The following is a 25281-nucleotide window of genomic DNA, read 5'->3' as shown; positions in this document are numbered from 1 at the left end:
TGGCATCTTCCTTATGGCAGTATACCTGTCCTAGTTCTGAGAGGAGGCCAGCCTGGTCCAGAGATGACGTTCTGGACTCAGACTGAGAAAAAAGGAGGAGAGAACAAAGCACCAGATTTTAAACTCATCCATCTGTGAGACCTCAAAACTCATGGAACCACCACAGCTCATTTTCTGTGGCTGCTGCTCCCCCCAGGGTCTGCAGGAACAGAGCAGGGACGGGGCAGTGAGGGCCGTGAAGGAAGAAGGCAATATTCACAGTCCCAAAACCATCTCTCCTGCCTCTCTCAGGGAGATGTGGCCTCCTTTGGTTCTATTATTATTAAATGTATGCAAATACGGCTAGGCTGTTTCACACTGGAGAAGTGTTCATCTACATTGGGGTGGGGAGTGTATTCTGGAAACATTTCCTTTTGGAAGAAAAAAATGGGCTGCATTCCAACCTGGTCAAAACACTTCACTTACGGTGCATCCAAGCATTTCAAAGACGCAGGCCCTCTGCCAGAGAGCAGCTTCCTGGCGATGTCTCAGATTTTAATGGAGCTGTTTTTAATGGACCTTTCTCCAGCTGCCTGCATTAACCCAGAGGCACTGGTAGCCTAACTTCCTTTTTCGGATAATTCCAGTCCTTTCCAGCCCTAGCTGAGGAGCCTCCTGAACAGGGCTACATTCCTAACCTCTCCCAGTAGTCTTCCCTCATTCTTCTTCCATATTGGTGACAGAAACACAGGGGAAAGGACAACACTTCAAAACAGAAAAAGAACTTAAGAAAAGTTACATTAGTGCAACAGCTACTAGATGAGTTCCTTCCTCTCCTGTCTGCTTTAGCAATACGCAACATCAAATCCCTTCTTAGGTTCTACAATTTTATAATGGCCCCAAAGAGGGTTCTTAAAGAGAACAACTCCCCCGCCACCGCCCCACCCTCACCAGTGTGGCTCAGTTGGTTAGGTGTCACCCCACAAAGCAAAGGGTGGCCGCAGGGCACGTGCCCAGGTTCGGTACCAGGTCGGGGAGCATGTGAGAGGCAACCATCAATGTTTCTCTCCCTCTCTTTCTTCTTCTCTTTATATATAAATAAGCAATTGTTTAAGTATTTATTTATTTTTAGAGAAAGGGGAAGGAGGGAGAAAGAGAGGGAGAGAAACATCAATGTGGGAGAGAAACATTGATCCATTGCCTCTCGAGCACCCCCAGCCAAGGCCCTGGCCTGCAACCCAGGCAGGTGTCCTGACCGGGAAACGAACAGGCAACCTTTTGGTTTGTGGGATGACACCCAACTCACTGAGCCACACCAGTCAGGACTAAATAAAAATACTATAAAAACAAACCAAAAAAAAGAGAGTAAACCCCCTAAGAAATATACTCTCATTGCTGGAACATTCTACATACTTCTGAACATAAACAATTTAAGCCAGTTGCCTATAGTTAAGACACTATTTTAAATGGCTCTATTCTTATACAAGAGAACTTGTCAGTTAACAAACTCAACTCCCTCATGCCCTTCAACATGAAGGACATCCAGAGTATCAAAAAGAGTAATGGCTATAATTGGTTATAATGTGTTAAATAAATAAAAACCCAAGAATCTATAGTGATACTCAGAAAATGGGTGAGGAAACTTCTCCACAGAAAAATGGCACCAGCTCAACACAAAAGCAAAAAAATAAATTACAAAATTTCCATGTTGCAACTCCAGTGTAATAGCTGATTCAAGGAGGGGTCAAAGGAAGCAAAAAACTTGATTGAAAATTGTTGGGAAACAGGATATATGCAGTTTGCCAGAAAGCACTCCACAAATTCTCACTAACGACAAAGGAAAAATGTACTTTTACAGTGGAAAGGTCTGGCAGTCATCAGCTCTGTATCAGTAATACTGAGTCAGCAGGATGTTATGCAATGTGAAATTCACAGCATCACCTATGAAGTAGTTTGGGCAAAATGTTTGCTATGTGCCCTGGCCCAGGGACTCAGTCGGTTGGAGCATCATCCCATACACCAAAAGGTTGCAGGTTTGATCCCCGGTCAGGGCACATACCTAGGTTGCAGGTTCAGTCTCTGATTGGCAACTGATTGATGGTTCTCATGTTGATATTTTCTCTCTCACTCTCACTGCCTTCCTCTCTCTCTAAAAAAATCAATAAACATATCCTTGGGTGAGGATTTAAAAAAACAGACCAATAAAATAATGTCTAGCCCTGGCTGGTGTGGCTCAGTGGACTGAGCACAGGTCTGTAAACCAAAGGGTAGCTGGTTCGATTCCCAGTCAGAGCACATGCCTGGGTTGTGGGCCAGGTCCCCAGTTGGGGGCATGTGAGAGGCAACCACACATTGATGTTTCTCTCCCTCTCTTTCTCCCTCCTTCCCCTCTGTCTAAAATAAATGAATGCAATCTTTTTTTAAAAAATGTCTGTTTTGGTCTTAATGTTTGTGTCCCCCCAAAATTCCTATATCAAAAGCCTAACCCCCAAGGTATTAGGTATTAGGAGGTGGGGCCTTTCAGTGGTGATTAGGTCATGCAGGTGAAGCCCTCATAAATGCCTTATAGGAGACCCCACAGCACTCCCCAGCCCCTCTGTCATGTGAGGCTACCAGGAGAAGTCTGCAACCCAGGAAGAGGGCCCTCACCTGGCCGTGCTGGCACTCTGATCTCAGACTCGAGCCCCCAGAACTGTGAGAAATAAATTTCTCAGAGTGTTTCTAAAACATTCAGTCTATGATACTTTGTTATGTAGCAGCCTGAATGGACCAAGCCAATATTCAACCTTAATCTACTCATACTTCTAAATCTAACTTCCAGTTTACAGGATATATGCACAGAAGAGAATAAGCACATGACTCATAAGGAAACAACCAAGAAACCCAGAATGTGGAACATTCTCCAAGACAACTAGCCCAGACTCTGCAAAACAAAAAGAAGTATGGACAATAAGTTAAACTAATAAGACATAACAACCAAATGCAATGTGTGAATCTCGATTAGATCCTAATGCTGCAAAAAATAAGACATTTTTTCAAAAAATCAGGGAAATTTGAAAATACTGAACATTAGATGATAAAACAATCACTGTTAATTTTCTTATTAAGGTGTAATATTATAGTAATACAGGGAAAATGTCCTTCTGCTTAGCAGATGCATTCTGAAGTATTTAGGGGTGAAATGCTCGGAAGTCTGAAACTTGAGAGAAAGAGAAAGGGGGAGAGAAGTGATACAGGAGATAGTCGGGAGGGAGGAAACTCTGGAATGGGCCCAGGACTAAGACAGAAGACATTGATACAGAGCAGAAACCAAGTTCTAAGACAGGTTCGCAGGAAGGAAAAATTCCCGAGGTGCCCCAGGGCTAAAAGGACATCGATACAGGACAGAGAGACCCTGTTCTAAGATGGGTTGCCCTCACTTTCTGGAAAAGTGCTGAATCACCGTGAGTCATGACTGCACCTGCGTCGAAGATGCTACAGGACCCCTGCCTCATTATAACAGCAGTATAAATAAGTTAGCATTGTGGGACCCCCGCCCTGGTGGCCAGCCAAGGAAAATCATGGCAGACCACGTGCACATTAGCTTAAAAGTAATGTAACTATTTGCACATGCTCAATAAAGCCCACCAAAACTAGCCGGGAAGTATCTGCCCCGTAAGGACAGAGTCCCTCTAGCCACTGAAGGTCAGTCTCTGCTCAGAGCTGGCCCGCTCCCATGTTCTGTGCAGTGTACTATTGCTTAAAAAATTTACTCTCGCTTTCTGCTATAAATGCTCTGTGTGTTCAGTTCAATTCTTTGTCCTTGGTCACTAACAACCTGGTTACCTGTGCCCACCTGCAACAAAAGTAGATGGAGCAAAATGCTAATTGTTTGCTGGTGCAGTGTCCTGCTACGGTATGCACAAAGTTCTTTTCTCTTGTAACAACTTCTCTGCGGCTGTGCCCCACTGTCCCACTTTACTCCCACTCAAGGTACTTCGGCCATTGTCCCCAGACTCTAGCCTGGAGACATGCGTTTCTCCACCAGTTTGTTATCTGCAGTGGGAACATCTGTTCCTGGTGGCATTGGGTTCCCTCCATGAAGACATACCCAGGAGCACCCAGGCAGGCAGAGAAAGCTGTTCCACACCCTGAATTCCTTATTTCCCACAGGCAATGAGGTAGAAAGAGAGACCTGAATTACGACTGTACCCGGACCTGTTCAGCTGACAAGGTGTTTGGCTGCCTAACTACATGGTAATTATTAACCATGCAATGGAGTCCAGCCATCCTGGGCTCTCTGCCAGAACAAGGAAAATCCCAAATAATTTCAAAGGACACTGACAGCCTCGGTTCTTGAGCACTTACTATGTGCCGGACCCCCTTCTAAGTGCCTCGCTTGTATCGTAATTTATGGATTTCCAGATGCGGTCAATCTTTATCACATTAAGTACTACACTAAAGTACTGAGTGAAACACTCATCGTAACTAAAGGCGAAAAGGTAATTTGTAATATTACTCACATTCAGGCTAAGTCATCACTGCTTGAGAAAATGGGAATTGGTATGGGGGAGGGGGAAGGTTAGCTGTCTCTCTCTGAAAAACCATTGATGCAAAACATCCAGATCTTGCGTGTCTAGGCATCCAAAACCATTTACCATGAGAAAGAATGTATCACAATCAAAATCACAGCTTGCTGCCAGCCATGCACCATGGCAATCAAGGCAAGAGAAGCAAAGATATATCACCCTTATCCAGCAGTTCCTGCGGCCAGCCGTGCTAATCCCACGGCCTTGGCTCACAGCTCCTTTCGCACGTTAGTGTGAGAAGGGTCAAAGGACCAGAGGGGGGAGGGGCTCCCTCCTCAAAGTTACTGCAGACAGTAACTAAGGGGGGAAAGTAAGCTTCACACATCCCCAGGGGATAGAATAAAGGGGGAGGGGACCTTCAAACATCAAGAAAGATTGGCAGGCATTCGGTCTTGGAGAAGAGCAGCTGAATTACATAAACATGTACAAAAAGAAGTGTGGCAAACCATTCAGCCAGTGACTCCAGTACTTAACCACATAGGAACTACACAGGAGAAAGTAATTTTTATCACTAAAATAGAAAGGCTACACGGGAATATCTCGCAGCACTTGTAATTGAAGGGCAACAGACTATGCCACACTAAATGGGACTGTAGGAGTTCAGGACATGCCACCCCAAAACATTCGGTACATTGATTATTTTAAGCTGTCGGCATTTGGAAAACAGCTAATTCAGGGAGAGGCTGTCTCTGAACTCCCCTATCTGCTTAAAGGTAGATCCTCCCAAAGGAACTCAATTGTCACAAAGCCCTTCCCACCAGTTCCATCAACCGGGGAAGGCTGGCCACTACAGGACCGCAGACTAGAAGTCCACACCACACCCAGATGGACTTCGTCACAAGTGTCATATTTCCCACCTGTTCTTCAAGGGTCCATCATCTTTTCTAAAAATGATTCATTTTCCCCTAAGAGGCCTATATTCCTCCTTCCCTTTCCCTGTTAAGATGGTATTTAAGCCTGAATTCTAAACCACCCCAGGGAGCTACACATTCTCCCTCGGTTATGCATTACTGTATACATAAAGCGCACATTAATAACTGCTTGGTCTTAGCCGAGAACTCTGAAGGGCAGGGGAAAACCATTTTTCCTCCTGCAGAATGAACGGACATGGCTGCAGGCAGCGCACAGATGAAATCTCACGTAATGTTGACCAAAAGGAGCCAGACACGAAGAAGTGTCCATGACTGTGTAAAATTTATTTGTATAACCTATGACTATATAAAATGTATTTGTATAATTTGCTTATTAATTGTTTAACTTAAAAAAGTTTAAAAATATGTGTAAATTGTATATAAAATTCAAACAAAGCAAAAACAATCAATGCTGTCAGGATAACAGTCACTTTTGAAGGGAGCCAGTAACCAGGAGGTGGAACCATGGGCAGGGGCTGTCTCTGGGTGCCAGTGAGGTTCTATTCTTTCTTTCTTTTCCTCCCTCCCTTCCTTCCTTCCTTCCTTCCTTTTATAATCTGCACCCGAGGATGTGCCATTGATCTGAGAGAGAAAGGAAGGGGGAAAGAGAGAGAACCATTGATCAGTTGCCTCCCGTTCGTGCCTGGACCAGGAATCGAAACTGCAACATAGTCTTTTGGCTCTCTGAGCAGCACCGTGGCGGTGGGCAAGAACAAGCACCTGACAAAAGGTGGCAAAAAGGGAGCAAAGAAGAAAGTGGTTGATCCATTTTCTAAGAAAGATTGGTATGATGTGAAAGCACCAGCTATGTTCAACATAAGGAACATTGGAAAAACACTAGTCACGAGAACCCAGGGAACCAAAATCGCATCGGATGGTCTGAAGGGCCGAGTATTTAAAGTGAGCCTAGCTGATCTGCAGAATGATGAAGTTGCATTTAGAAAATTCAAGCTAATTACTGAGGATGTGCAGGGCAAAAACTGCCTGACTCATTTCCATGGCATGGATCTTACCCGTGACAAAATGTGCTCCATGGTCAAAAAATGGCAGACCATGATTGAAGCTCCTGTTGATGTCAAGACTACCGATGGGTATTTGCTTCGTTTATTCTGTGTCGGTGTTACTAAAAACCGCAACAATCAGATTCGGAAGACCTCTTATGCTCAGTATCAACAGGTCCACCAAACCCGGAAGAAGATGATGGAAATCATGGCTCGAGAGGTACAGACAAATGACTTGAAAGAAGTGGTCAGTAAACTGACCCCAGACAGCACTGGGAAAGACACGGAAAAGGCGCCAATCTATTCATCCACTTCCTGATGTCTCTGTTAGAAAAGTCAAAATGCTGAAGAAGCCCAAGTCTGAACTGGGAAAACTCACGGAGCTTCCTGGTGGAGGTAGCAGTTCTGGAAAAGCTACTGGGGATGAGACAGGTGCTAAAGCTGAACGAGCTGATGGATATGAGCCCCCAGTCCAAGAATCTGTTTAAATTCAGACATTTAATGGTGACAAATAAAAAGGCCTATTTGTGATCAAAAGAAAGAAAGAAAGAAAGAAACTGCAACGTAGACAGGTGCCCTGACAGGGGATCAAGCCCACCACCTTTTGGTGAGAGGAACGACACTCCAACCCACTGAGCCTCCCAGCTAGAGCAAGGTTCTATTTTTTGATGTGGATGCTTGTTACACAGGTTTGTCCAGTGTGTGGACATTCACTAAGCTGTACTTTTCCACGTGCAACTTTCTACATGCATATAATGCTTTCATAAAAGTTTAACTTAAAATATGAAGTTAATTTAATACTCCTACACCAACAGATCTCTGACTTCTACACTTGAAACCACTTCAGAAGCCACGGTTATCTATAAAATCAGCCACTAAAGAAAAGCAAGGGTCCGGGGCAATTAGGAGCCAACATCTACACCTATATGTAAAGTGAAATTAGACACAGTCCCAGTCCCGGCAACAGTCCCTACAAATAACTCTGCAGCCATTAGCAAGAATTGCTGGGGGAAGTAATTACCAAGGCCTTTGATCCCCAATTACGTCTTCTGTCTGGGATCTCAAAGAGGCCAGGACACAGATGAGGCCCAGGAGGGCTCTGACAGGGGCACCTGTGTCTCCATCTGCCTCCAGCACCAGGGCCGATCCTGCCCCTTTGCATGGAAAAGGATCCAGGTGTTGTAATGTCCTGAAATTAACCCGAGTTAAATCAAGATGCCACATAAGTTCACATCTGTCTGGCTTTCCTAAGTGGGATGCCAGACAGAGAACAAATCTACCTGTCCCAGGTTGGCGTTTTCCTAATACACCGCGTTCTCAAAAACAAAGAAAAAAGAAAGAAAGAATACAACCTGCTATGCCAGACCACCCAATTCTATTTGACCATCATGCCTACTGTTCAGGGTGGAATTGTGTCCCCCAAAATCCATAAGTTGAAGCCCTAGTCCCCAGCACCTCGGGGTGTGACCTTACTTAGCAACAGCATCGCTGCAGAGGCAGTGAGTTAAGAGGAGGTCATACCGGAGAGGGGTGTGCCCCTAAGCCAACATGAGTAGCGCCCTCATGAAAAGGGAACATTTGCACACCCACAGGAAGAACACCCTGTGCAGACTAGAGTTATGCTGCCACAGGCCCAGGAAGTGTCAGCAGCTAGGAGAGAGGCCAGGAACGGGTCCGTCCTTAGCGCCTTCAAAGGGAGCAGGACCCGCCTCCAGAACTGAGAAAAGATATTTCCATTGTTTAAGCAGCTCGGTTTGTGTTACTGGCTTATGGCAGCCTTAGCAAACCACTGCAGTGCCTCTACACAGCCCAGGTCTGGCAGGGTTGGTTAACAAGGCAGTTTATCTTGGAGATGAAATAACAGACAGAAAAATAAAGCAGACTGCTTTAAATCACAAATCAGGGGACACAGACCAAGATTAGAATTCAGGAATCAATACAAAGCATGCTGCAAAAGTTGTGAGAAGTAAAAGCATGAAAGCAACAGCAAAGTCTCCTCCCCTGGAGGCCTGCTAACGCCTCTGTCTGGGGTGGCTCCTCTGGCTCCAGCACAAGAGACAGGTGGCTAAGGCACGTCCCCCCAAAGCCAACTCCAGCACACCTCCCCCCAGACTCATAACCCCCACTGCAGGAATGAATTCCTCTTCAAAGGCCTGAATCTGCTAAAAGGAATGTACTTGCTGAAAGAACAAAAGAAAGAAGCAAAGAGAAGAAAAGGCAAGAAAAAAAGAGAATATGAATAGAAATGGCATTTTAATATGTAATAAGACTTCAAGGGAGGCTGGTAGTTCAGACTCACTTCTGAACTTTAATATAGAATTAATATACATTGTCTCCCAAAAACCATCCATCCAGCAAAAACCTAGCACAATGGTGTCTATTTTGAATGCAGCCACAGAAAACAAAAATGAACCTCTATGAGCAGTCAGCACTAGGATGGGCTTCTCGAATTGATCTCTGGTACGTGCCCATTGTGACTGAAGTTCAGATGATGGCAAACATCAGTGATATCTATATTACATTTAATGGTGGCTGGAAAAATATGACTGGAGCTACACGGTATGCAGTGGAAGTCTACTCACTTAAGCAACAGTAACCGAGCATCCGCTACGTGCTAGATACCAGTCCACACACTGAAAGTCAGACCCAGCAGTGAACAAAATACACAGTAGCCCTGCCCTCACGGGGCCTAGAGTGGAGCTCACAAACTATATTTTAGAGGTAACTCACACAGTGGTAATATTTGCTGGTCTTTAAAGAAGAAAAATTTGTGACAACAATCTTAAAAATTTCTTTTTTGTTCTTCCAAATTTGAAAGTAGCTGGGCTGGCCATGACCCTCATTGAAATCAGTACCAGAGGCTGAGCTGCGGGCTCCTCAGAGGCACACGGTAGGGGGGGCAGGGAGGTCCCCTCAGAGTGTGCACTAATCCCAGGAGCAAACCAACGCACAGCCTGAGAAAGCCAAAGTCACTGATCTCATCCCCAAAGGACCTGGGGACTTCAAGACACTGTACTTATCAGCCTGGCTGGCAACTCTACCTTCCAAACCACTGGATTACAGAAAGGAATTGTGTCCTCCAACACACTCAGATGTGATATGGGCAACGCATTTCATGAACAGAGAGGGACGCAAAGGCCAATTCAAATGAACATCGATTATGGCAGGAAAGCGGCAGCCCTCTGTCTAGGCATGGTGGCACTTTCCCCTGGGCAGGGGGGCGGCAGGGGTGCGAGGTGAGGGCAGCATTCCCTCCACCTGCACATCTGGGATTCCTGCAGTCCTTCAAGGGCCCTCCTCTGGCCTGACACTGTGGCACCGCAATGTGACATTTTTAGGTCAGCCTACCAGGCAAACTAATAATGTTGACTGTGAATTCTATGATTTTGTTTTCCTACTGAGGGCCGAGCAGGTCAGAAACAGCCCTTTAACAAAGTCTGCCCTTCATGAAGCAGCAGCGTTTGCTTCAAGAAGCAACACTTGGTTTTAGCCCGAAGCTATAGCAGTGGGGCTCGATGCCATGCCGACTCCCCTTCTTTCTCAGTGACATCAGCTCACTTTCAGCCAAAGGACAAACTGAAAGCTGGATGCCAGCATGATTCACTTCGGTTTTTGCATTATTAAATTCACATTTTATCCACTAAAAAGTTGCCCAGCACTTGAAGGACAGGGTCTCGTGCAGTGTGCTAATGATGAAGTGTCCCAGGTGAGCTCCAACCTGGACCAACTCTAACAGCAGGGCATGGCACGTGTATGCTCAGCTCACCGGCTCTGAAGACCAAGGTACAAAGAAGAGAAACCAAAAACCTTAAAAGCCACTCCCTCCAAATCACTTTCAAACAGGTCTCTGAGGAGCTAGCTGCTCCAAGGCAGTCCTAGGGAATGTTTTTCTAGTCATCACTTCTTACTACATGTCACATTGTCTTTAACGAAAATCAAAATGCATACAAATACAATGATTTCCAAATACAAGGAGAACATATTTTTCAGTTAATCGATTATGTTCAGACGGCTATTTAAGCCATTACATAAACCGAAACCCCCACCTCCTAGGCTGATGGAAAGCTGGTAAGTTTCACTGCTCTCATGCTCAAAAAATCCCCAGTTGGACTTTTTTGCCTTATCTTTTCAAAGTTGCAACCGTCTTCCTGAGGATTAAAAATAAGCTGTCGCAGTGTTCTGGGACCTTTCACAGGATACTGGTCACCAAGTTCTCTATGGCCATCCATCACGGCCAGCAGGCTGGCTACCACCAGAGGCACTGATTGTCATCTTCGCAAATTACAAATGCCTCTAATACAAAGCGGGGATGGGCTGACCCCGCAAACTCCGCATATCCTAGGTGAGGAGTGTGTTCGCTTCCCCCCACTGAAGAACTTCTTCCTCCTCTCTTCTCTGTACATAACCAAACCCAGCCCCTGCACATCTTAACCTGGACACTGTGTCGCGAAGAAATTCATAGAAATGCCTTGAACACCTCAGTTTAAAACATTCATGATTACTGACACAGCTTAAGCGTCGATGGATTGTCGACAAATGGATAAAGATGCGGTATATAAACACACACATATACACACACAGAGGAATATTACTCAGCCATAAAAAAGAACAAAATCTTGCCATTTGTGCACCCAAGAGGGTATTATGCTAAGTCAAGTCAGATAAAGACAAATACCGTATGATTTCACTTAATATGTAGAATCAAAAGACCAAAATAAATGAACAAACAAAACAGATACAAAGTTATAGATACAGAGAACAAACAGATGGCTGCCAGATGGGCAGGGGATTGGGAGGGAGGGTTTAGAAGGTGAAGGGATTAAGAAATACAAATTGCCCGTTAGACAAATAGCCACGATGATGTAAAGTACAGCTCTGGGGACATGGTCAATAATACTGTAGGAAATATGTACAGTGTCAGATGGGTACCAGACTGCTTGGCTAAAAGAGCACGTCATTCAACTGTAGCAACAAAACAGAACCCTCAGAATAATGTGAGGAGCACAGCTCTAATTCCAAGACCATCTCAGGTTACTCTGGGACCAGTGCTGTGAACATAATACATCGCAGTGGCTTCTCAAACTTTCATGTGCCTCCCAGGCACCTGTGAATAGGTGAAATGCTGACTCTGACTAGGGCAGTTGGGGGAATGAGGGCCTGGGACACCGCATCCCAACGAGCTCCCTGGGACGATTACTGCTGCTGGTCTAAGCATGTCAGCATCTACGGATTTGGTAATCAGTGGACTTACTTTCAAACTACAGCTATAAACGATTGGACGGGTTTGCTTTATTAAATACAAGGTCGTTGAAGAGAGAAAAGACACCTTGTTTTTCCATATTATTAGCACTGATGGAGCAATTACACTGACTATTAACAAAATACATCAGAAACGGGTAACGTGAGCTGCCGAGGAAGGAACTGGCCAAATGCAGGAGGGAAGGGAGGACTCTCACTCTCTTTTGCAGCTTTTAGATGTTGAACCACATGAGCGAATTACCTATTCAGAAAATAAATTGTATTTTAAAATTTTAAATCATGTCATAGGATATTCTGGAAGCTCAATAAATGTTAATTCAAATTAATCCATTTCCCAAGAAAGGAAGTTGTAGGACTTACTTTATTACTTTAAATAAGTTAGCACTTTTCTTCAAAAAGGAAATACCTCTTAGTTTAACCACCTTCTAGGATCATGCCAATATTACATGTCATAATGACATTTTTCAATGTGAGTACTCTTCTCTGGCACTGGAAACACCCAACAGCACGCCTTGCTTCACAGAAGATTCGAAAAAGCTTCCATGTGCACCCCGAATAAGTCAGGGTTCTCCTGCTGGGAACAGGAGAAAACTGCAAAGAACTTCCTGTTATTTCAAACTCTATACATTTGAGGACCAGGCCTATTTGCTCCTCGTTCCTATTAGCAGCATTCAAATTGGTGTTTCAGATCCTCAAACACAGAAGTAACTGCAAGGGAAAACAGAAACCGAAGGACGGGTTGGTTGGAACTATGTGTGCACATGGGAATGCGTGTGCACGGTGTGCGTGGGTGTGTTATCACTTACGGGACCCTATCGCTGACCCACCTGATCTTAACCCCTATCAGCCCAGCCCCACCGGGACCCTCACAGGGTCTCCGTGGCAGGCACATTGTTCTTCGCCCAACTTGGTCATGACTCGGCTGTGAGACTCTGAAAGTACCAGGTGCGTTTGCAACTTCTGAATTAACGTTCACGTGCAAACCTTTGAACAGCTGGTTCTGGTTCTGCCTTTTATTGAGTCACCACAGAGCAGACTACCAAGTTCTGCTGAGGCTTCCTTCCCCACATCTCTCACTCTGCCCTCCTCCACTCACGCTGCCGGTGCCCTGGCTGGGTCTCCATGCCCCAACCCCAGATTCCCATCTCTCCTTCTCTGGCAGAGCCTGTACTTATAACTGAGTGGATCAGCTGTGTAGGCTAAGGATCAGAGGCAGAAACCCAAGCTAGAGGGAACCCGTGCCTCATGGCCCCGCCTGGAGGAGTTTTGGCAAGAGCCCAGCACGTGTGTCTAAAGAAGCACTGTCAGCAGTACGCAACTCCACCCCCGCGTCTATTATCCCAGGAGATACGGCAGTGGCAGGAAGATAACCAAACACACTGGGGTGAGGAAAAGGAGGCCTGGCAGCTCAGTGGATCTTCCTAACATCTCCGCTCAGCGCACAGTCCCAAACCGCTACAGACACAGCCCCGAACCAGCACTGACTCCCAGCAACACGGGGTGGGTTTGGCAGGGAGCAGGGCGAGAACCAGGCAGACCCAAGGGCCCAGCCCTGAGGGCTGCGGTCCCAGCAGGAATGTCAATGCCAAGCAGGAAATCGAAGACACTCAGAACTACAGGCCAAGAAAATATTGTGAAGGTTGAGGCAGGGGCGTCATTCAGCTCACACACGTGTTCTCACCCAGGGCCTGAGCTGTATCACGAGTTTCCCACCTGCCGGTGACCGGTGTGAAGCCGCCAAGGTGCCTTTGCCCACGTTAGAAATGGATCGAGATCTGACAGCTACTGAGCTGGGGCGGCCACTGAAAACCAAGAGGTGCTGCAGCTGCTCAGGGCTGGAGAAAGCGGCTACAGCTGCCAAACGGCCATTCCACTCGCTCAGAAACTCTCAGCAGCCTCTCCTCTATCACTCTCACCACCACCACCACCACCAAAACCACCAGTGACTGGGCGGGCGTGCATTGCCTCTAACCACATCACCACAACCGTTCTCATTCCTGGTCACTCTTCTGCAGCTGCTCCGGCCTCTTTGACGTTCTTTAAACAAACCAGATACACTGCCTTTGCACTTGCCATTCCTTCTGCCTAGAAGGCTCCTTCCATCGGAACCTCCACTGCTTTCTCCTCCTGCAGTCTGCACTCAAACGTCTCAGTTTGCCTTCCATGACCAACCTGTTCAAAATGATAAATCTCCTCTACCACCTCAGCACTTTTTCCTGTATTTATTTTTCTTCAAATCACTTACCACACTGACATGCTGCATGTTTTACTTATACATTTGTTTACTGTCTCCTTCACCAGAAGCACATGTGCCGAGAGGCTAGGAAGGATAAAACACCTTTCCAGGAGAAAAAAAGGATATTACAGTCAAAAACAACAAAGGCCCCGTAGGTCCTTTTCTTTCTTCCCATTGCACAGCATTTGCTTCCTGATCTTCAAAATCTAGAGTGAGAGTCCTCATCCTTAAAGTTTCCCTTTATGTCTCTCTTTAAAAAAAAAAAAGTATTTTACTTATTTATTCTTAGGGAGACGGGAATGGAACCCACGACCTGTCGCTTTGCTGGACAATACCCCACCAACTGAACCACACCCGTCAGGGCTCCTTCCTGTTTCCTTACTTCCTGGGTCTCCCCTCGCCCCTCCCACTCCCACAGCAATGTCCACTCTATGCAGACTTCAAACTAACCAACAGCCCCTGCCTCACTGGGCTCCTGGGAGGCTTACACGAGTCAGTGCCTGCTCAGAAAAGCACTAGGACAGTGCTTAGTTCTGCTGGGTATCATTAAATTGTAGCCATTGTTATTATTTAGTGTGTGTACCTGGTATCTCATATACTGATTAAAATCTTATTTCTACAGCTAAATTACTAGCAAACTGAGGGCAAGGAGCTTATCCTATATTTTGGAATCCTGCAGATTACTTAACCCAGGCTTTTAAAACTTATTTGTCAGGTGATTGAAACAAAGGACTTTTATTTTAAAGATTCATTTGAAACCCCTTAGAACCTCTATTTAAACAGTGATTCCAATCCCCACCTCGTCCAGAACTGACCTGATGTGCAAATACAGCAAATCCCTGAAAACGACACTTAGTATAGGAACTTTGTGATAGCATGCATAGCAGAGCCAAAATACTACACAGAAAGATCAAACAAATATTGACTCAAAAGAATTTTCCCCAGGGCAACTGTTATAGTCTTATCTTGAATAGAATGTTTGCACAGGTAATTAAATATTGCCATGGACTCAGCAAAATCCCAGGCAGACCCTGCCAAACCGAGTTTCACATTCCCACCGTCTTATCACTATGTAAAAATCCCTCTCCTCACACCCCTCACCTATCACTACAGCTAATGCCAAGTGTGGGATTAAATGATAAGCAAGTTACACACCTTTTAGCCATGAAGTGGACAAAAGAAAATGGAATCTCAGGGCCAAAGACTGCATTTACCTATTACCTATCCCAGAGTAAATATGCTGTCTTTACCCTCCCGAAATCAATCAGGCTACCTGTTGACTTCTTGGAAATGTATGAAATAGCAAAACTGTGTAGAGAGAGAGGCATTTACTGGTTCTACAGAACATGCCTCTCACGGCCAAATACTGAGAGTTTTACTTCCTATGATCACTGCCCATGAAGCCTGCCAGGACCCAGGGGCCTCAAAATTCCCCTCAAACTCACGGACTGCTGTCCGGTCAGGGAGAGGGCTGACTGAGAGCTCTCATTGGAGTGTCTAATATGTGGAGGTCAATTATGACGGGTAGAAGCCAAACAAGAGTCACCCACAACCTTCCTTCCTGCCCTGCAGTTGTTATTTGTCGAGCAATATATGACAACAGATTATTTGTATGATGGTCCAGACACTATGCTAGACTGGGAATACAAGAGGAAATAAGCCCTACCATGTCCTCAGGAAGGTTGTAGTGCAGTGAGAGACAGGTACCAACAACGTAAGTAAGAAAAATCTATATTCTGTTAGATATTATGGCTAAGGAGAAGAGAAAAACAAAAAGCAAAAAACAAAGCAGGAAAGCAGAATATGATATGTCACAAGGCCAAAGACAGGGACTGAAATTACAGGTGGGTAGCCAAGAACATCCTCGGTGAGAATTCACATTTGAGTCTCAAGGGAGTGGGAGCCACCCTCACAGGTAAACGGTAAAGAGTATTCCCAGCAGGGAAGACTTCTGTGCAAATGTCCTGGGGCAGAGCATGGCCAGCATGCTGGGGAACATCAAGGAGCCAGTGTGGCTAGAACCTAATGTTCACAGGGAAAGAGGCAAGAAATAAGATCCGAGAGGAGCAGGAAGTAAGACCATACAGAACCTTCCTTCAAAAACATGAGCCTTTTTATTAGGCACTGAAAGACCATATATTTACTAACTTGTCATTTACTCAAAACTCTCCAGTGGTTATTTTTCCAAGAATTTATATCTCCATACTTCAAGCAAACAAACTGCCCCCTACAAAAAAAAAAAAAAAAAAAAAGTTACGCAGCAAGCCAACATATTTGCCTAGGGAAAAATCCTAAGCTTCTATTAATAAAAATGAAAGCTGTCTGTGGCTTTGAATACAAGCTTCCATACATGAGCCTGGGACCAGAGAACACAGTTCAGCACCAAGGGAACCCGGACGTGCAACGATGCTACAAAAAGATATCATGCTGGGTAAAAAGAATACCGTGCAGCATTATGGGAGTCCGGAGCATTGAAATTCATCACAGGGATATTTTTAAAATGTGTAATGCTTTAAAGTCTTTTGCAAATTAAAATGCCAAGCTGGCTAATCCAGACCACACCTGCATCCTGCCCAACCAGCTTCTCAACATGAATAAGATGCTATCAGCCAAGATCTAAAACACCGCAGGGTTTGGGGTGGTACCTGAAAATCTGCTATCCACCAAGTCAATTCAATCCTGATCAACCCAGATTCATGCACCACAAAATCAGTTTTCTAATTAAAAATACTCATAACAGATTCTAAACAACTTACTGTAGCGACGCCACTGTTGTTAAGCACACACAGTCGGCGTCACCCAGACAAGCACGGACTACAGGGCATACCTCAAAGCCAGTGTAACAAAAATCAGCTATTATCGTTACTGACCATGGAGTCACAGTCTTTCACTATCAGGTTCTACCAGGGCCGCGCCTACCGCCCCACCCACAAAAATGGACAAATTCCTGTTGCTGGGTCATTTTGTGGCTCTCCTGGTTTGGAAGTTGGACACAGAAATGCATGGAATTCTTCACTTGACATGATACAGTCTGCATTACTGAGGGCAATGATGTATTCCAGAACAAACCTGGCAAAACGTTGCAGACAAAACACAACCAGCTGTCCCCTGCCCTGCTTCAAACATCGAAGCCAATTATTTGATGGATGTTAAAAATCACACATCAATTTCTCCCCAAACTACCTTAAAAAGCAGATTTTGATCAATTCATTCTGTCTTGCATTTTTCCAGTTTCAGCAAAGAGCTCAAGAAACAAAAACCAGCTTCCTTAGTGAGGTGTTCCCCAATCATCTACAAGTTTCTAAGCAATTGACCTAAGAAAAAAAGGACTTCCTCTAGGGATGGTCAATCTAAACAGTCCCTCCCTGTACCCTCCAGAAGAAAACCTGACAGTCAAGTTAAAAGGAGGGCGGTCGTGCACCCTTCAAAAGTAAAAGGCTTTTCTTCCTTCCAGGAAGGTTCTGGCCAAAGAGGATTAATCTAGGATATGGAATATGTCCCACCATGAGTAGTCAGTTAATTTTTCAGTTGCACAAAGAAGTTAATAAATTCTTCATTCTGGCTGTAACTATTTAAGACATTGATGATTACACCAGGAATCTTTTTAAATTACATAAAATAATAGAGAAACAGGAACTATAGGTAGCATAAAAACTAAAAGTGAAGATTATCTGAGAGGGTCTTCTACAACCAAAGCACAGAAGCAAAGACTATGAAGTCCCACTTTATAACACTGCATAAAACCCCCAAACCTAAATATATAGGATGGTTTCCAGTCTGTTTTATGCCTTTTCTTATTTTCTTGACTTTCTACACAGATCACATATAATTTCTACAAATCAGGAAAAACAATTTTTTTAAAAAACTCACACATAGAAAAAGAACAGAAAGAAAATATACCTTTAAAATGTTATCAATACATGTACTTGAAAAGTAAATTACTCTTTACTTTTCATTTTTCTGTATTTTCTGAAGCTTTTAGAATTATAACATAGTAATTTATACTAAAAACAGCTTTTAAAAGATATTTAAATTATTAAAATGTCAAAGGACTACAATTTTTTGTTAAGGGTCATGAATGTATAAATACAAAATACGATCAGAAGAAGCACTCGCCATTGATCAAGCGATGTTTCACAGTGAAAGACGTCACACGTGACGTACCAGTGCCGCTCAGACTGAAGCACGCACAAGACCCCCGGAGCGTGTGTTGGAACACAGGTGATGGCACCAGCTCCCGAGTTCTCGGGGGCCCTGCTGCTACCAAGCCATGGGCCTCAGTTTTAGCAGCCGGGTTAGACACAACAGGAGGTGAGTAGAGTCCAGCTTGTGTTCTTTCGGGAAGCATGTCAAGTTCATTCTAGGCTGGGCAGAAGAGACAGGGAACTCAGAATTCCACCTGCTTTCAAAGTTCTAAAGCAGGGGCACTGATCCATCTCTCTCTAGCCAACCCTTGGTGATTAAAGACTTAGTGGTGTCCTTAAAAGGGGGTCGATGGCCCTGGCTGGTGGGGCTCAGAGGACTGAACGCCGGTCTGTGAACCAAAGAGTCGCTGGCTGGATTCCCAGTCTGGGGCACGTGCCTGGGTTGCAGGCCAGGTCCCCAGTAAGGGGCACACGAGAGGCAACCACACATTGACATTTCTTTCCCCCTCTTTCTCCCACCCTTCCCCTCCATCTAAAAATAAATAAATAAAATCTTTTTTTTTTTTTAAAAAAAGGAGGGGGGAGTCAATGAAATGAAGATAGTCCTGGTTCCAGGACCTAATGAGTTTGTCAGAGCACCGGATGGAGGCAGCCCTTGGCTCCAACTTGGCAGACTGCTTCCGGACTCCCTAGAATTTCCATAAACATATCGAATCTCCCGGTGGTAGTTTTCGAAGGCCCTATTTTTTGCTACAATGATTTTGTTAGATGCCTAAGAATGGGAGACAGTCCATGAATTCGGTATCTATCAGTTATAAGGAGCCAAAAAATAAAGAGCTGACCAAGCACTTGCCAGGTGAGTGAGAACACTGGCATGCAGGGAAGGAGAGTGAACTATTTACAAGTCAAAACAGTCTCCATCCACCCTTTCACTCTCAACCTCACACTCCCAGCCACCTCAGGGTCATCAGGAGCTAAAGACAAAAACCACACTCAGAAACCCCATAAAACCTCAGTAAGACACCTCAACGCCTAAGAAATCACTCAGGCCACACCCAGTCGCCTCCACCTGCACAGCCCATCAAAACGCTACAGGTGCCCGTGTGTTTCCTAGGGAAGGAGGTGCCTGGCTGAGAGGCGTCCAAGTCTATGCAGTGAGAACCCACAGAAACAAACTAGATTCCCATTCGGAAGAGCCTCCAGCCTCCAGGTCCCCAAACACCGCATTTGCCTTTCATCCCTGATGCTGTCACTTCCCGCCTGCAGTGAACTAATTACACACAGTGGGAATTTCAGAGCTGCCAGAGCTCATGTTTATCTGCTGTTAACTTGTGTGACCTCAGAGACATTTCTCTAGTGCCTTTACTTCCTCTGCCATAAAAGCAAGATAAGGGAATGACATGCGTGACAAAGGGCCCTAACATAATGCTATAGTCACCCCTATCCTGGAGGGGCCTACAGATACGATAATTAGCAGGTGTCTTCTACGAAGGCCTTTAAAGAAAACTGATGACGTGTTGTGAAAAGCATGGGGTCTCAAATAGTATCACCTCTTTTGCTAAAACAGGGTTTGGTGGCAAATGTCACCTATAAAATTGTTGATTAAAAAAAACAGTATCAAGTGCTTCTTTGTAAACCATTCATTTTCATTCAGTGAGGTGTATTTTCCACACCCATACCCTGAACAACAGACCCTAGTGTGAGAAGTCACTTTAAATTACATTTCCATAACCTTAACCTCCAGCACTGAAACTGAAGCTAAACGGGGCTGTACTTCCTTACCGACGAAGTTCTTCGCAACCACTGAAAACCATGTTTTAGAAGATTACTCTGTAACATAGTCTGGACATGTGAGAAAAACTGGTTATAAAATATTCTACATACAAAACAAGAGTATAATCTGATTTTGTATATCTATGTGGGCACAGAAATATATTCAATAAATGGTGCCTATTATGTTTTACATCTCTCTATTTTGAGCCCTTCATTTATACATCTGAGCAAGCTATATATTGAAGTTATAAGATATTAATAATTTGTGTCACAAGTTAGTGCAAATTTTCGCAGTCTCTTGTGTCTTTATTTGTATAGAAGTTTTAAATTTTAATGTATTTAAAATTGTTTAATTCTTTCTTCATGGGTTGCTTTCTTGTTTTAAAGCCATGAAAATTCTTACATCTGTGCAGACCAAATAAATATTTTCTGCTAGTTTTCCTATACTTTGAAAATACTCAATTACAATGTATTCAATTACATTGAATATACAATATCCAATTCTTTGGAGTTTATTTTTGGAATACAGTATGTTTGGTGGGGTCCAAATTGATATTATGTCCAAACAACTTATTTAACAATCTATTAAATAATTCTCTCACATTGCCTTATTTTGAAAACTTTAGCACCTTTGTGTTGTATGTAGTTAGGAAAGTATTCCAATTCATTTTTTTTATATGAAGTACAAGAACCTCAAAGTAAACCCCAAACGTACATAATAGTTTTGTAAGAAATCTCAGTGAGAGATTAGGAAACAAATTAAATCATCGTCATCAAGCCAGGTCACCTTCCATGGGGCACCAGGCAGCTGCGCGATAATTCCTATTGGAAATCAGCCTCCTAGTCCGCAGCAGGCGTTGGGAAAGTCATTGTAGGGTATGTAAGTATATGGTAGCTGAGTCAGCAACTGCTATCGAACTCTCTGCGACTTCTTGGGTGGCAATGTTGTTCTAACCCTGACACACCTGGAAATAACACCGCTTGGCCTGAAAAATCTAAGAGAAGTTGAAGAATTCATTGTTTCATTAAATCAAGATTCAGAACCGTCATTTTTACTCTTGATTTTTTTCCTCCAGATATATTAGAAATCTACCATACATAATATGTACTATATAAATTTGCATTTGGTTTTTCAGTTTCTAGTGTCTGCATCTTCCCATTCTCATTAGGATTTAGGCTCCTGGAAAGCAAAGTTTGTGTTTATAGGTGGAGGTAGGAAGGAAGGGGAGGGGAGAGGAGGGGAGGGGACAAGAGGGGAGGGGAGGAGACTGGGAAGGATCCATCTGCAATCCTTGGAGCTACCTCCTTGCTAAGCCTTGCCCACAGTGAACACCTAAAGGCTGCCAATGGAACCACTATTTTAGTATTTCAGCCATAAGCGGTGCTTAAGGAAAAAGAAAAAGAACATATATCACTGAAAGCTTTCATCTGACTTGATCCACCCTACTAAGTAGTAGGGACAGGTTTCTGCAATCAACTCACCCTGAAGCACAAGATGCGATGATCTTTCTCTGCATTTGCATAACTAGGACTTACCATTATCCAGCCCGATTTTTCGACTCAACAAAACAGAACTGCAGCACTAGGACTTCAGCATGTCTACTCTTGCAGTGACTATTTTGAATTGTGCCTTTTAGAAGCAACTTCTTTAAGGAAAAAAAAAATTGTAACTTCTGAGGTATATACTTGGCTTGGTTTTAGAACCTGAGGTTTTCTGTGTTCATCTCGCTGTTGCTTTCCTTGCAGGGAGGGCATGGCGAGCGAGCGTCCTCTGGAGCGAGGCAGCCCGCTGAGTCTTTAGCCTTGTAACCCCCTCCAACAACAAATGAACTAGAGAGCGCACCACCGTCAGCAATGCTACAATTTACTGAGCAGCTTATCAACATGTGCTTTACTCGTTACTTCCAGTGCAGTTTTTGTTATCAAAAAATTCTAGAATGTATTCCCTCTCCGTCTCCAAAACAATTGCTCAATTTAATGCTACGCTTAATTATTAAGTGTAATCTTAGAGCTCTTGCTCAACTTTTTTAATCTAACAAAGGACAAGCATGTTAAGAAATTTGATATTTAACTTGATGATATCCTATGTTCATACATAAAATAGAAAAGCCTAATTTAGAAGAATGTCCACCCTGCCCCTACTGTCTCTTTTCTGTTGCAGAAGAATAGGTGTGTTTGACACGTGGCATAAGGAGGCCAGGGCGGAGGAGAGAGATTATTTTACATGCTGGCAAAGTGATCATAGTTGACTCCTCCCATCACTGTCCCCATCCCTCTCCAAGCCCAGGGGAGCCTGGGCAGAGAGAGTAGAGTTACATACTCATAAATACTAACCAGGCTGTCCCTCCCTCCCCTCTCCCAGCATTTGCCTAGGGGTGTCCCCAGGAGAGCCAGGCACACCTCACAGGAGGTTCCCAGACAGTAGAAAACAAATGCCAGGGGCCCAAAAAGAATGCAACTCCTTCCTCTGTATTGGGAGAGATGTATCTAAAAACACAAGTAAACAAACACATACTTTATTCTTGGATTTAAACAGTAAGACTTATCACAGCAGTTCACACCTGCTGCCAACCATGTTCAAGAATGTCAGTGCAGCCGGGGAAGTCCGACAGAGAGGCTACAGAGCACTCCCGCAGGAACAGCTCTGCTCCTCTGCAATCTCTCCCACAGGCAGTATTGGAGAGTGTCACCCCATTCCATCCCACAGAGTCTAGACTCAAACCCACACCAAACATTTCCCCTAAAACGTGCAGTCTCCCCCCAAGACTGTGAGAAGCAGGAGAAAGAGGCATTTGCAAGGTCCAACCGTCAGCCTTGGGAGCAGCGAACGAAGGTCACTAAGTGAAGCCAGATGCCTGGGGTTTAGGGTTGCCCGAGCTGAATGCTGACTCTGCCCCTCATGGGAGCTTTCTCTTATAAGTGACAGAGTTCCACTTACAGGACGCACTAGTGTAGCCTGTGACACCTCACATTTTCGGCTGCCATCCTTCACCCCTGCCTGTGTCCACGCCCTTCGCCAGTGACTTTGAAGCTCCCCTGACTAACAGGGAGGGATCCCTGTATTCCCCTGCCCCTGGATGTTGGGTGTGCCTGTGACTTCCTTTGGCTAGAGGGAAGTTAGGACTTAAGAAGTCTTGCAGGTTTCTTCTTCCACCTCCCAGCTCTGCCTTTGCCTCTGGAAAAACTGCCCCAAGGTAAGTCCAAACTGCAGGCCCAGCCAGGTCACAGCTTGAAGCACACCTGCTCAGTCAGGTCCAGTCCAGAGCAGCCAAGTCCCAGCCAACCCACAACTGCAAGAGCCGCAATAGATCGTTGTTCTAAGCCAGCGATTTGCAACCGGTAGGCTACAACAGTTTCTCAAACATACAGTCCCTGACTCTTGATTCAGGGACACTGATCTCTTTTCCCTTAGATTGTTAAATTTAAATAAAACACAACAGCCAACACAACAACAGCCATCTGGTGTGAATGAGTCAAAATTATACCTATTTTTTGTCAGATTGGTAAAAAGGATAATATCTTTTTTGGCGTGCCGCAGAATTTTAGTAATTAGTTTATGTGTGCCATGAGATGCAAAGTTGAAAATCACTGTTCTAAGCTGTATTTGAGTGTTTTTTCCACCACATTATTATGGCAATAGCTAACTGACACACAGCCCAAGGAGACTGCTCATGTGAAATACGATATTCCCCACCCCCAAAAAAGATAACTAAATGTTCGTAAGTGCTTACTATGGACTTTTTTGTAAGAGCTTTAGGTAAATTTATTTATTCCTCACCAGAACCCCAGAACACAGGTAGGATTCCTATTCCTGTTTTAAAGATGAGGCAGCCCCGTTAAGTAACTTGCCCACAGCTGCAGTGTGGTAAAGGCAGGATCCAAGCCCCAGTCACCTGGACCCAGAGCCCTTGCTTGTGACTTCGATGCTAAGCAGCCCTGCAAACCTCCTGCCCAGTCCACCTAACATTCTGCTGTGGGTTCCCACCCCTTTGGGGTAAAGTCCAAACTGACAAGCCCATCAGTAAAGTATTCAAGGCCCTTCATAGTCCCATCCCTATCCAGACTCCTTCCTCCTCACCCCTCCCTCACGGTGTGCTCCAAATACTGAGCTCCTACACTTGACCAAACCCACCAACCCCTTCTCACCTTGAACCCACTGCTGCCTCTGCGCAGAATGCCCACGCCCTCCATTCTGGGCCACCTCTAGGTCATCCTCTAGACACAGGCCCTGGGTACCTCCTGCAAGAACCACATCCTGCCCCAGCCAAGTGCACAGGGCCCCTCCTCCGGAGTAATCCCTGCTCCCACGGCTTTCCCCAAAGAGCCCTGAGCGCTCCGGGTGACTACCATCTGCTTAGCTTTCTCCTGAGCCCAGCCACCAGCCCCTTGAGGGCAAGGCCTGAGTCCTATTCATCTTTTTCAGCCCGGTGATTAACAAGGTGTCTGGTCTCATCGTGGGAACACAATAAAAGTTGCTAAATTAAAAAGTGGGTGAAAGGAACAATGACATGATGGAGAAATGGATATGGAGACAGGAGGTTTAAATTTTCATTTTTAAATAGCAAGTCTTCATTTCTAATAAACATTAATTAAATTGTTCAACACCCCTGAGTCTCCAGCCACACATTCTTCAATTAAAATAGTTCTTTCGTGATGGTTTCCTCTGCCAAACCTTTCCTCGCAGGCTTATGTGTTCACCAGAGCACCTTGGGACAAGCAACAAAGGCTCTGTATTTGCTTGCAACAGCAGGGAAATTGAAGGTCTACTCCCTAAGTGTTCACTCCTGACAACACAAAAGTAGGTGTATTAGGATTTCAAATGAGATGGAGGAAAGTCTGTGGCAGAGGAAAGCAAATTATTAAGGAGTAAAAGAAGAAGATTCCCAAGACAGGGCACAGAAGGGTGATGATTCGCCATCAGGGAGAAAGGCTCATTTAATGCGAACCAGCAAGAGGCTCCTGAGGGAGGCCCAGCCCTCGGAATCCCGACTTGCAGGTGATAATGGGTTGCTATTGCCTTAACCTCTGAGTCTCACGGTAAAGGGGCAGGGCTCCGCGACCTGACCACGAGATGCAGGCTGCAGCTGTGCTCAACACCACATGGCTCCCAGGCCACTGGAAATGGCCAGGTCCCAATCTCAGAGCCAAGAGAAACTACATCCAACAAGAGTGAAATGTTCCTGGAATCGGAGGCTGAAATCCTATAAACACGGCTCCTTTCCCTGCTGCAGCTTCAAGTTCATGAATGGGCGCATTTCTGATGCTCAGGACAAGGTGCCCCTGGTGTTTCCTGAGAAAGATGGGAGAGGCTGGAATAATGGGTGTTCCTGTTCCCTCTCACATTCAGCTTGGACTGGGTGTCAGCATTCTAGACAACTAGATGTGAGAACCAGAGATCTTTGAGTTCAG

General features: G+C 44.8%; 1 protein-coding gene and 1 pseudogene across 3 annotated transcripts in view; one reads left to right on the top strand and one right to left on the bottom strand.

Moving 5' to 3' along the window:
• Positions 1-6973, top strand: part of LOC112313125 (small ribosomal subunit protein eS1 pseudogene) — a 43837-nt pseudogene extending 36864 nt beyond the window's left edge.
• The window catches only part of LYPD6B (LY6/PLAUR domain containing 6B), a 164058-nt gene that overhangs the window by 119237 nt on the left and 19540 nt on the right, over positions 1-25281 (bottom strand). The gene's annotated exons all lie outside the window — the stretch shown is intronic.

Source organism: Desmodus rotundus, chromosome 2 (genome assembly GCF_022682495.2).
Source record: "Desmodus rotundus isolate HL8 chromosome 2, HLdesRot8A.1, whole genome shotgun sequence".
NCBI lineage: Eukaryota > Metazoa > Chordata > Mammalia > Chiroptera > Phyllostomidae > Desmodus > Desmodus rotundus.
The sequence above is the reverse complement of the archived record's forward strand: the minus strand, read 5'-3'. Positions and strand labels throughout refer to the sequence as shown.